General features: G+C 39.3%; 2 long non-coding RNA genes across 4 annotated transcripts; both read right to left on the minus strand.

Moving 5' to 3' along the window:
• Positions 1-838: 838 nt before the first annotated feature.
• LOC117186290 lies at positions 839-1,477 on the minus strand. The gene is made up of 2 exons (XR_004471397.1): positions 1,439-1,477; positions 839-1,354 (listed from the first exon to the last, which is right to left on the minus strand). It is a non-coding gene; the product is annotated as an uncharacterized LOC117186290 (long non-coding RNA).
• A 3,370-nt stretch (positions 1,478-4,847) lies between these two features.
• On the minus strand, positions 4,848-6,854 carry LOC117186287. Of its 3 annotated transcripts, none has more exons than XR_004471392.1 (2): positions 5,279-6,854; positions 4,848-5,219 (listed from the first exon to the last, which is right to left on the minus strand). It is a non-coding gene; the product is annotated as an uncharacterized LOC117186287 (long non-coding RNA). The 3 variants fall into 3 exon arrangements; XR_004471391.1 differs by having other exon boundaries at positions 5,275-6,854; XR_004471390.1 differs by having other exon boundaries at positions 5,308-6,852.
• Between the last annotated feature and the right edge of the window lie 4,224 nt (positions 6,855-11,078).

The following is an 11,078-nucleotide window of genomic DNA, read 5'->3' on the forward strand; positions in this document are numbered from 1 at the left end:
CAGCCGCCTCAACCTAACCTAACCTAACACATAGTTAACTATATTTTGCAGATAAGTATTTATTTTAAAATAATTTGTAAGCTAAGTATTAAGTATTGCCAGTTGAATAGGACACCCTAGTCAGTTTCTATCGCCCACTGTTCACAAAAAAGCACGCAAGACACTTAATTTTTTTAAACTAAAATATTGAAGAACATACGGAAATTTTAGGGTAATAACTTTGCGACACTTGAATAGGACACACTAACAAAAAAATATATTTTTGAGAATTCTAATAATTCTAAGAAAAAACATAGCTTAAATATTATTTAAGCTAGTAAGAATGCTTGAATTAAATTAAAAAGGGTAATAGATTGTTGATCCACTTTTCTGCTCCATAACTGGGCACATACGGTTTAGGGGTTTCATACAAATTGGTCAAATAATTAAGTTATATCAAGCTCCAAAAGAGCTCCATGGCTTAAATTAATTCGGGTAAACTTGAATATTGTTGGTCTGATCAATACTATTGATAAATAATATTCAAAACCGGTGAGTATCGCGGCCAGCTTAATAGCTAAACATTTCGGTTGTATGGATAGGAGCATTATCATATTGATAAAACCAAGAAAGGGTTGTTTGCAACTTAAAAGTAATAGGAAATGGCCCCTCACACACATCACCCCTGCAGCTCTGATTTCTTAACGGAAGTCATGAAAATAGTAGCTATAGCAATTAGGTTCTTTCAAATTGAATGAGAATAAGCTTTTGAACTTTGTTAAGCTATTAATATTTATTTTATTTATTAATAACTAATATTAAACTGTTGAAAGTTTTGAATTTAATGAAAGTCGAGAGTTTGAATTATATTCACAATTTATTAGCATATGTAAACCAACTTATCGCGTATTAAGGTTGCGCTTATTTATAAAAGTTTAGTTTTCAAAGGTCTCAGGGTCTAAAAAATGTTCCTTTTGTTATAAAACAATAAAATAAATGTTTCAACCCGATTCGGCAACGTTTAGATTCGGCCATATATATACAATAAACGTTACTCTTAGGACTCCCTTAAAAATTTCAGAAGCTCTGTTGGAAGTTGGTTTGGCCTTGGATGCTCGCAATTGGCTGGAGTATCTCTCGCTTTGATTGCTGGTGGTCATCCTGTAATTTCTGCTGCTCCTTCTGGACTTCCAGCATTTTTCGAACAATCTCTTTCAGGTTTTCCTTGTTGCCTTGTTGCGGCGCCTTGGTTGCAGAAATAAGACTGGAGCTGTAGTTGGATCTGCCCCGGTCGACATTAACGGAATTATTTCGGGACCCCGCAAATCCGCAATACTATAATGCCAGTTCATTTCGACTTGCGTGTATTTAAGGCCTGAAAATCAGCATTTAAAATCAAGGAGAAAAATAAAGAGAAAGCAAATACATACATACATATGTACATTTGTTTACTTATTACCACCAATTTCTGGTCTCTCCATTTTGTATTGTGTTTGTTGTATTTTTTTCTTTTTTTAGTTTTCAACGATTTAAAATTCGAATTACGAATTCCAATATGTCTGGGCGCGAACTATTTTTTATTGTCATTCATTGTTTTTTAGGCAAGGAAGGCTGACGGCTCATGGGCAAGAACAGCAATGGACAGAGTGGAGGCTTTTGCGACGAACCTGTAAAAAAGATTCACACCATTCTGGACGACATCTAGTTGAAGAGCAATGATGTATCTGTTGCTAATCTTTAACGCGTCGCTAAGATTAGTATACTCTTGCAAAGCCTGGAGATGTGCCCACATAATCATGTTGCCAAGGCCAGGAAAGCCACCGGAAGACCTCAACAAACATAGACCAATTAGTCTCTTGTCAACTTTTGGCAAAATGTTTGAGCGCTGCATCCTACGAAGGGTACTGGAGTCGCCGCCGGTTAAAACAGCGATGCCAAACTATTAATTTGGGTTCAGGCTTCAGCACAGCACACCCGAACAACTGCACAGGTTAGTGGAACACATACTAGATGGCTTCCAGCTGCTTACCTGGGTATTTCGCAGGCTTTCGAACGAGTGTGGCACGAGAGACTACTCGCCAAGATCCAAACGATGATCAACCGTGCTCAGCTGTGTGAAGTTATCAAAAACTTTCTGACGGAGAGGACCTTCCGTGTAGTCAAGGATGGTGCAGCTTCTTTAACGCGTCGCTAAGATTAGTATACTCTTCCAAAGCCTTGAGATGTGCCCACATAATCATGTTGCCAAAGCCAGGAAAGGCACCGGAAGACATCAACAAACATAGACCAATTAGTCTCTTGTCAACTTTTGGCAAAATGTTTGAGCGCTGCATCCTACGAAGGGTACTGGAGTCGCCGCTGGTTAAAACAGCCATGCCAAACTATTAATTTGGGTGCAGGCTTCAGCACAGCACAGCTCCAAAAATAATAGCAAACAACAAATTGTATTTTAATATTATTATTTTATAATCAAATACAATACATATGTATGTATCATCATATTGCTCTACGAAAGGCCGCCCCCGACGCCGCCCTTAAGGTTCCATCTATTTCTACAAATTTCTTGTGGATTGACCCCTGGACGTGACTGAGCTTACCTCAGCCTGAAATAGGTCCATCACAATAGCTAATGTTGACCGGGACCAATAATTTACATAAAAATGCACTCAAAATAGAAACGTCGCGGAAATATTTTTCTGCTCGAGTTGTCAACTTGAACTTCTCTCGAATAATATATATTTGATAGGTATAAATCGCCTCATACATCCAGCGCGGATGGTGCATTGGTCCAGGGAGTCGGAAAAATTAGCTTTCAAAGCTAACAATTCAACGTAAGCAGTACGTACATGAGTTTTCTCAATTCAACTTGACAGAAGTAAATTATTTCATTTCTTCTGTCATTTAAATGCGTTGCAACGTGCGTTAATTTGTTCCATAGTCTTCCAAGAATCTTTAATTCTGATGTAGCTTCGGCACATGACTTAAATGCTGCCCGCAAATGTATTTCACTGGTGTGATGTCTGCGTGTTATAAGGTATAAGAGTCTTTTGTCTAATAGTTTCTCTAGGCGGAATGTAGCGCCGTTAAGTTGTCCAGAATTGGAACCAGTTGTATCAAAACAGGCTTTTTTAATTTGATCAACTACTCCCAATTCCATTCCCATTCCGAATGCATTTTGGTAAGACGAGGTGGCAAATCAACATTTTAATACTCTGCACGTTTAATTGCACATTAGTCTGAAAACTTGAATGTGAACTATTTATAGTTGGCTTAAACATGAACAAGTCGAGCTAAAATGTTGGGGTCTGGATTAGATTTTAATATTCTAAATCAGGAACAAAATGCAATCCGATCAAAGCAATATATAGTTTGGATGCCATAGGAACCATCGGCCAAACATCGTATTTTTGATCTTTGACCTAAAGTCGGCACCTCTAAACGATATCGAATAGGACTGAAACTTTATATTTTATTGTTTTATAACAAATGGAACATGTTTAGACCGATACATTTTTTTTCGCCCATAAAAATAAGCGCAAGTCTAATGTCCTATGCAACAAGCTTAGAGCTGCTCGGGGCCGCTGCTAAGTCGAGTACGAAGGATTGCTGGAGGCTGTTCGGGCCAGCCGACGGAGAATCAATTAGCAACAGTCCAAAGTATGATTTCAGCGGGGGGAGTAATATTCGACGCTGTCGTGCCTTCTTTTATTTGAAATATCAACGGCTAACTCCAAACTTACAGCCTTAAACTAGGCAGTAAAAAAATTACCAGTTGTTGATCTTGTGAGCTTTGTCAAAGCTTATCAACATCTGTTTTGCGACCAAGTGCATACTTTGATATGCAATTTTTCGGCCGTGCATTATATTTTATTAAATCTTGCTGTGCCTGGATTCTGTATAACAGAAAAAGACCTGAGAGGGCAGAGGTACGACGGCAGAACAAGGCGTGGTAGCGTATGCGGATGTTGTTTCCTTAGAATTTCTCGTAGACCTTCACAAACGCTATGTGTGTGCACGAAATTACTCTCATTAAGATTTCAAAATTGGCAGACAAATGCAGCCTAGGTTATCCGACTAAAACGGAACTAGTGCTCTTCACTAGGAAGTGCAAGATTCCGATACCCCAAAGCTCTGTAGGGAAGCGCTTTGGCTTCTCGGGGCGCCTTTCCTCACGAAAATTTCTGACCTTTCCGAAACCAACCCAGGGATCCTATCGAAATTCATCCAATCCACCGGATGGGATTGTCCTTAATATGAAAAAGCTTGCTCTCCGCGTTTTAGGCAGTGAGATGGAGCACACTCCAATGTGGAAACACAACGGACCTCTAACTGGTCCAAGTGAGCTGGGGGAGGTTCATCCCCTCTCCCCAGCTACCGCTATAACCTAACCTAACCTATATACGAATATCTATTTTGGTTGAGTCTGCCCGATGCAGCAGCAATATCAATTCAATGGCGAAAAATATTTAAAATGATCCAAACAATTTTTTTTTGTTTGTCAAACGCGTTTCTTTTTTTCTTCATTATCAGGATAAAACTGAATATTCTGCTCTTGGTGTTGCCATTTTTCTACTCCTTCTTCCAATCGACGTACCCGTTTCAAACCTTTAATTGATCCACACTGTGTCCCTGCCATGCCACTGCTTGACCGTTATTTGCAATTTATCTCTGTATTGGTCTTGTGATTTGCAACTAATAGGCTCTGCACACTGAACCCATCCTGGGGGTGGGTGGGATTTGTTGACAGATGTGAAACTCCGATACGCACTGGTACCATCCACCATCTATCATCCGTCAAAAAGCAGCTGATGAGCCTAAAATTACAAAGTTTTGGTCTGAATTGTGAAATTTTCACAATTTTAAATAAGTAAATTGGCTATATTATTCACTTTAATAAAACAATTCATATATATACAATAAACGTTACTCTTAGGACTCCCTTAAAAATTGCAGAAGCTCTATTGCAAGTTGGTTTGGCCTTGGCTGCTCGCAATTGAAGTATCTCTCGCTTTGATTGCTGGTGGTCATCCTGCTGCTCCTTCTGGACTTCCAGCATTTTTCGAACAATTTGTTTCAGATTTTCCAGTTTAATCCACCTTGTTGCGGCGCCTTGGTTGCAGAAATAAGACTGGAGCTGTAGTTGGATCTGCCCCGGTCGACATTAACGGAATTATTTCGGGACCCCCGCGAATCCGCAATACTATAATGCCAGTTCATTTCGACTTGCGTGTATTTAAGGCCTGAAAATCAGCATTTAAAATCAAGGAGAAAAATAAAGAGAAAGCAAATACATACATACATATGTATGTACATTTGTTTACTTATTACCACCAATTTCTGGTCTCTCCATTTTTCTCTCCATTTTGTAGTGTGTTTGTTGTCTTTTTTTCTTTTTTTAGTTTTCAACGATTTAAAATTCGAGTTACGAATTCCAATGTGTCTGGGCGCGAACTATTTTTTATTGCCATTCATTGTTTTTTAGGCAAGGAAGGCTGACGGCTCATGGGCAAGAACAGCAATGGACAGAGTGGAGGCTTTTGCGACGAACCTGGAAGAAAGATTCACACCATTCTGGACGACATCTAGTTGAAGAGCAATGATGGTCACTGAGAGGCTGAATGAGACCCACCAGATGGAGCTCCCTGTGGCGCCAATTACTTTTCAAGAAATCTTGGAAGACATAAAGAAACTCAAGTCCAAGAAGGCCCCTGGCGACGATAGGATTGACAATGTTGTGGCATAGGCGCTACCAAACAGAGCCATTCTGTATCTGTTGCTAATCTTTAACGCGTCGCTAAGATTAGTATACTCTTCCAAAGCCTTGAGATGTGCCCACATAATCATGTTGCCAAAGCCAGGAAAGCCACCGGAAGACCTCAACAAACATAGACCAATTAGTCTCTTGTCAACTTTTGGCAAAATGTTTGAGCGCTGCATCCTACGAAGGGTACTGGAGTCGCCGCCGGTTAAAACAGCCATGCCAAACTATTAATTTGGGTTCAGGCTTCAGCACAGCACAGCTCCAAAAGTAATAGCAAACAACAAATTGTATTTTAATATTATTATTTTATAATCAAATACAATACATATGTATGTATCATCATAATAACTATCGCATAGAAACGTGCGGCTTAGGAACATCAAAATGGATGGTGGACTAAGTGGGAAATTTTCGGAACGGAAAAACCTTAAGGACCATCCCCGAAATGGATGGTGGATGGTCGACAGTTTGAATAGCCTATTAACTTCATAAAATGGGTCAAGATCGAATAATTATAACTAATGGTTTATCGCGATGCTGTCCGTGATTCTAAAACTGCTCGAACACCTGGTTACGAGCCAATTGCAAGATTTATGATGCAGTTAAATATCTCCGTCGCAGAATATGAAATGGTACAATATTTTGCCACATGCTCATTCTTAGAATTGTTGACTGTCAAGCTGATATGTGTTTCGCTGTTCTCTCTAGACGTATACGCATTTTCCGGCCTTTTCGTTTACCTTTCTGTAGATCAATTTACGGTCATGAACCTTTTGGAGTTCTATGCCACAATTAAAATACCCCAATGGGTATACCATACCATATCTCCCTTGATACAATTCAATCTCCCCTCCTGTTAACATTGTAGCGCCATTTGGCATCTGATCTTATATTACAACTGTTATTAGTGTATCGCATCTTATTAAGTCTAGTGTAAGTTAGGCTAGGGCAAAGGGGGAGCGCAATGAAAGCTCGCTCTCTCGCTCTTGGCGAATTCGCCCCACTTTGCCATCGTAGGCAAGCTAGGCTAAGAAGAAATTGTTTGAATACATTGGAGAGAGTCGAAAAAATCTATTGAAAACGAACGAACGCACCATTATTTTTTCGTCGTTAAAATACAATTAGCCACCCAAGTTTCGGTCTTTCTATATTTAGAAAAACTATTCTAAAATCTTAATCTTAATCTTAAATCTATCGCCCACTGTTCACTGCAAGACACTTAATTTTTTTTAAATTAAAATATTGAAGAACATACGGAAAATTTAGGGTAATAACTTTGCGACACTTGAATAGGACACACTAACAAAAAAATATATTTTTGAGAATTCTAATAATTCTAAGAAAAAACATAACTTAAATATTATTTAAGCTAGTAAGAATGCTTGAATTAAATTAAAAAGGGTAATAGATTGTTGATCCACTTTTCTGCTCCATAACTGGGCACATACGGTTTAGGGGTTTCATACAAATTGGTCAAATAATTAAGTTATATCAAGCTCCAAAATAGCTCCATGGCTTAAATTAATTCGGGTTAACTTGAATATTGTTGGTCTGATCAATACTATTGATAAATAATATTCAAAACCGGTGAGTATCGCGGCCAGCTTAATAGCTAAACGTTTCGGTTGTATGGATAGGAGCATTATCATATTGATAAAACCAAGAAAGGGTTGTTTGCAACTTAAAGGAAATAGGAAATGGCCCCTCACACACATCACCCCTGCAGCTCTGTATTCTTAACGGAAGATTTGAAAATAGTAGCTATAGCAATTAGGGTCTTTCAAATTGAATGAGAATGAGCTTTTGAACTTTGTTAAGCTATTAATATTTATTTTATTTATTAATAACTAATATTAAACTGTTGAAAGTTTTGAATTTAATGAAAGTTGAGAGTTTGAATAATATTCACAATTTATTAGCATATGTAAACCAACTTATCGCGTATTAAGGTTGCGCTTATTTATAAAAGTTTAATTTTCAAAGGTCTCAGGGTCTAAAAATGTTCCTTTTGTTATAAAACAATAAAATAAATGTTTCAACCCGATTCGGCAACGTTTAGATTCGGCCATATATATACAATAAACGTTACTCTTAGGACTCCCTTAAAAATTTCAGAAGCTCTGTTGGAAGTTGGTTTGGCCTTGGATGCTCGCAATTGGCTGGAGTATCTCTCGCTTTGATTGCTGGTGGTCATCCTGTAATTTCTGCTGCTCTTTCTGGACTTCCAGCATTTTTCGAGCAATCTCTTTCAGATTTTCCAGTTTAATCCGCCTTGTTGCGGCGCCTTGGTTGCAGAAATAAAACTAGAGCTGTAGTTGGATCTGCCCCGGTCGACATTAACGGAATTATTTCGGGACCCCCGCAAATCCGCAGTACTATAATGCCAGTTCATTTCGACTTGCGTGTATTTAAGGCCTGAAAATCAGCATTTAAAATCAAGGAGAAAAATAAAGAGAAAGCAAATACATACATACATATGTACATTTGCTTACATATTTATTTTTTATTTATTTATTAAATTAACAAATTATCTATTAATAATGGTACTTAATTACTAAAGGCGGAAAATAAGAAGTTAAAAGTTAGCTAAATTTAAGTGATTATAAATATTGCATGCAATTAGTTTAAGAGACAGTTCAGGGGATAGGGTTTGGCAGAGGGAGCTATAATTATGGCATAAAACCCTAAAAGGTTCATGATCAGCATAATTAGACCTACATATGGGTAAACGGATAGGCCTAAAAGTACGGGTAGGTCTAGATGGAACGGCCAAGTCAATCTGACCCAAGAGAGTTTGGGAGTCAACAGTCCCGAGAAGGAGCTTGTGCACGAACATTACGCTATTGCATATTCTGCGATGGTGCAACGACGGCAGGTCAATAAGATTTAGCCTAGACCGGTAGGGTGGCAAGATTCTACCCGAGTCCCAGTTAAAGTTCCGAAGGGCAAAAATTAAAAATTGCTTTTGCACGGATTCAATAACAACCTGCTGCTCTTTATACTGCGGGCTCCACACACGAGAACAATACTCCAATATAGGACGTACTTACGAGATGTACAGTTGTTTCGTAACGTACGGGTCGTCAAACTCCTTGGACCAACGCTTGATGAACGCTAAAACACCCTTAGCTTTATTTACAGTTGCAGCTATATGGCTGTTAAAACACATCTTATGATCAAAAAGGACTCCGAGGTCATTTGAACTCGTAATTCGCTCAAGGACATGATTTCCTAGAACATATGAGACAATATGTGGAGCGCGACGGTAAAATGTCATAAGTTTGCATTTGGAAAGGTTCAGAAAAAGAAGATTAGTTGAACACCACAATAGTAGTTCACTTAGATCCAGTTGAAGGCGTGTGTGCAAATACCAATCAGAGTAAGAAAGACAGATTTTAACATCATCAGCATACATTAGTGTAGTAGAGTATGTTATAACTTGAGGAAGGTAATTCACAAATAAAACGAGGGGGAACGTTGTGAGTTGCTGCGGAGACCGCAACTCTACAGTTATACCCGATACTAAGTAGGTATGACTCTCCTCCGGCAGACGCCGCTAATATTAAACGACACGACAAGAAGTCCGTGCGAGAGAGACAGAAAATCAGTCTGAGCGTGACGTCGGGGGCTGAGTAGCCAGTGCAAATTGATTTGTTCCTTTTGGCTATAAAAATGATCTGATCTGATCCAGATTCAGCAATCTGATAGATATGGTCATTATCTATAATTCTGCGTTTTTAGTTTTCTCGAATGTGCAATATTGTGGATGCAACAGATTTTCGTCCTTTGTGGGGGCGGAAAAGGGTGGGGCGAAATTCTGAGATATACGTTTTATAGTGAGATCTAACAGAAGTGCGGATACCAAATTTGGTTACTCTAGCCTTAATAGTCTCTGAGATTTGTGGATGCCCCAGATTTTCGTACTTTGCGGGGGCGGAAAGGGGTGTGGCGAAATTTGGACACGAAACGGTCAAGGTCCGATATCACAGAAGTGTGGATAACAAATTTGGTTGCTCTGGCTCTTATGGGTTCTGAGATCCTTGAACTCATATTTTGCAATTGGCAAAGCCGACCCTGAAACCTGTGTGTTAGAGAGAGACAGAGCGAGAAAGAATGAAATTGTTTTCTTGATTCTGGCTATAATAATTATACGATCTGGTTGAGATTTTACACTCTAAAACATATAGTCATCCTCTACGATTCTGCGTTTTTGGTTTTATCGTATCTTTAAAAATGTGGATGCCACAGATTTTCGTCCTTTGTGGGGGCGGAAGTAGGCGGGGCGAAGTTTTGAAATATTTTTGTAGCAGTGACATATCACAGAAGCCTGGATCCAAAACATCGTTGCTCTAGCTCTTATAGTCTTTGAGCACTAGGCGCTGAAGGGGACGGACGGACGGACGGACGGACGGACGGACGGACGGACGGACAGACGGACAGACAGACAGGGCTCAATCGACTCGGCTATTGATGCTGATCAAGAATATATATACTTTATGGGGTCGGAAACGATTCCTTCTGGACGTTACACACATCCACTTTTACCACAAATCTAATATACCCCAATACTCATTTTGAGTATCGGGTATAATAAACAGAAGCGGGCCCAGATGACTTCCCTGTGGCACACCTGAAGTAACATTAACAGTATTTCACAACACAACAAAGATGTTGCAGTTACCGGGTAACCAAGAACTCAAGAACTCAAGAAGCTTCGGGATGGCGGAAAGCTTTGCGATACCACGATATTTGATCTTGAACCTTTTTTGTGAAGCGGAATGATGTAGGATTCATTCCAAATTACTGGGAGACAAGACTGTTCCAAAGAGAGGTTGAAGAGAAAGGTCAAGGGTTTGCAAAGGGACGGGGCACAGTGTTTTAAAATGCAACTTGGTACCTTATCTGAGCCCGCAGAAAAGATAGATGACAAACCTTCCAGAACAACGCTTTCCTCGAAAAAGGGCAGAAAAATGCTGTTAGCTTGAGGTAGCTGGTACGGATACGGAGTGGATGCGTTGTAAATATGAGACGAGTACGTTGTTTGGAAAAAGGTAGCGAATAAATTTGCAATACCAACGGAGGAAAAGCGTTTGACTTACGCTTAGAGTTAACGAACGAATAGAATTTTTTAAGGATCACTACGAAAGTTACTATTACATTGTGAAAGGTAATGATTATAACACTGACTATTAACGGCAAGGAACAGAGAGCGAGCGGAGGAGTATAGAGCTAAGGCCGACGTGGAGCCCGACTTCTGGTACTTTTTATAGAGCCGGGATTTATTGTTTTTTAAGTATGACAAATACTTGGAGAACCTGGGAGGCTTGGACGATACGGG

This window comes from Drosophila miranda, chromosome XR, assembly GCF_003369915.1.
Source record: "Drosophila miranda strain MSH22 chromosome XR, D.miranda_PacBio2.1, whole genome shotgun sequence".
Classification (NCBI taxonomy): Eukaryota; Metazoa; Arthropoda; class Insecta; order Diptera; family Drosophilidae; genus Drosophila; species Drosophila miranda.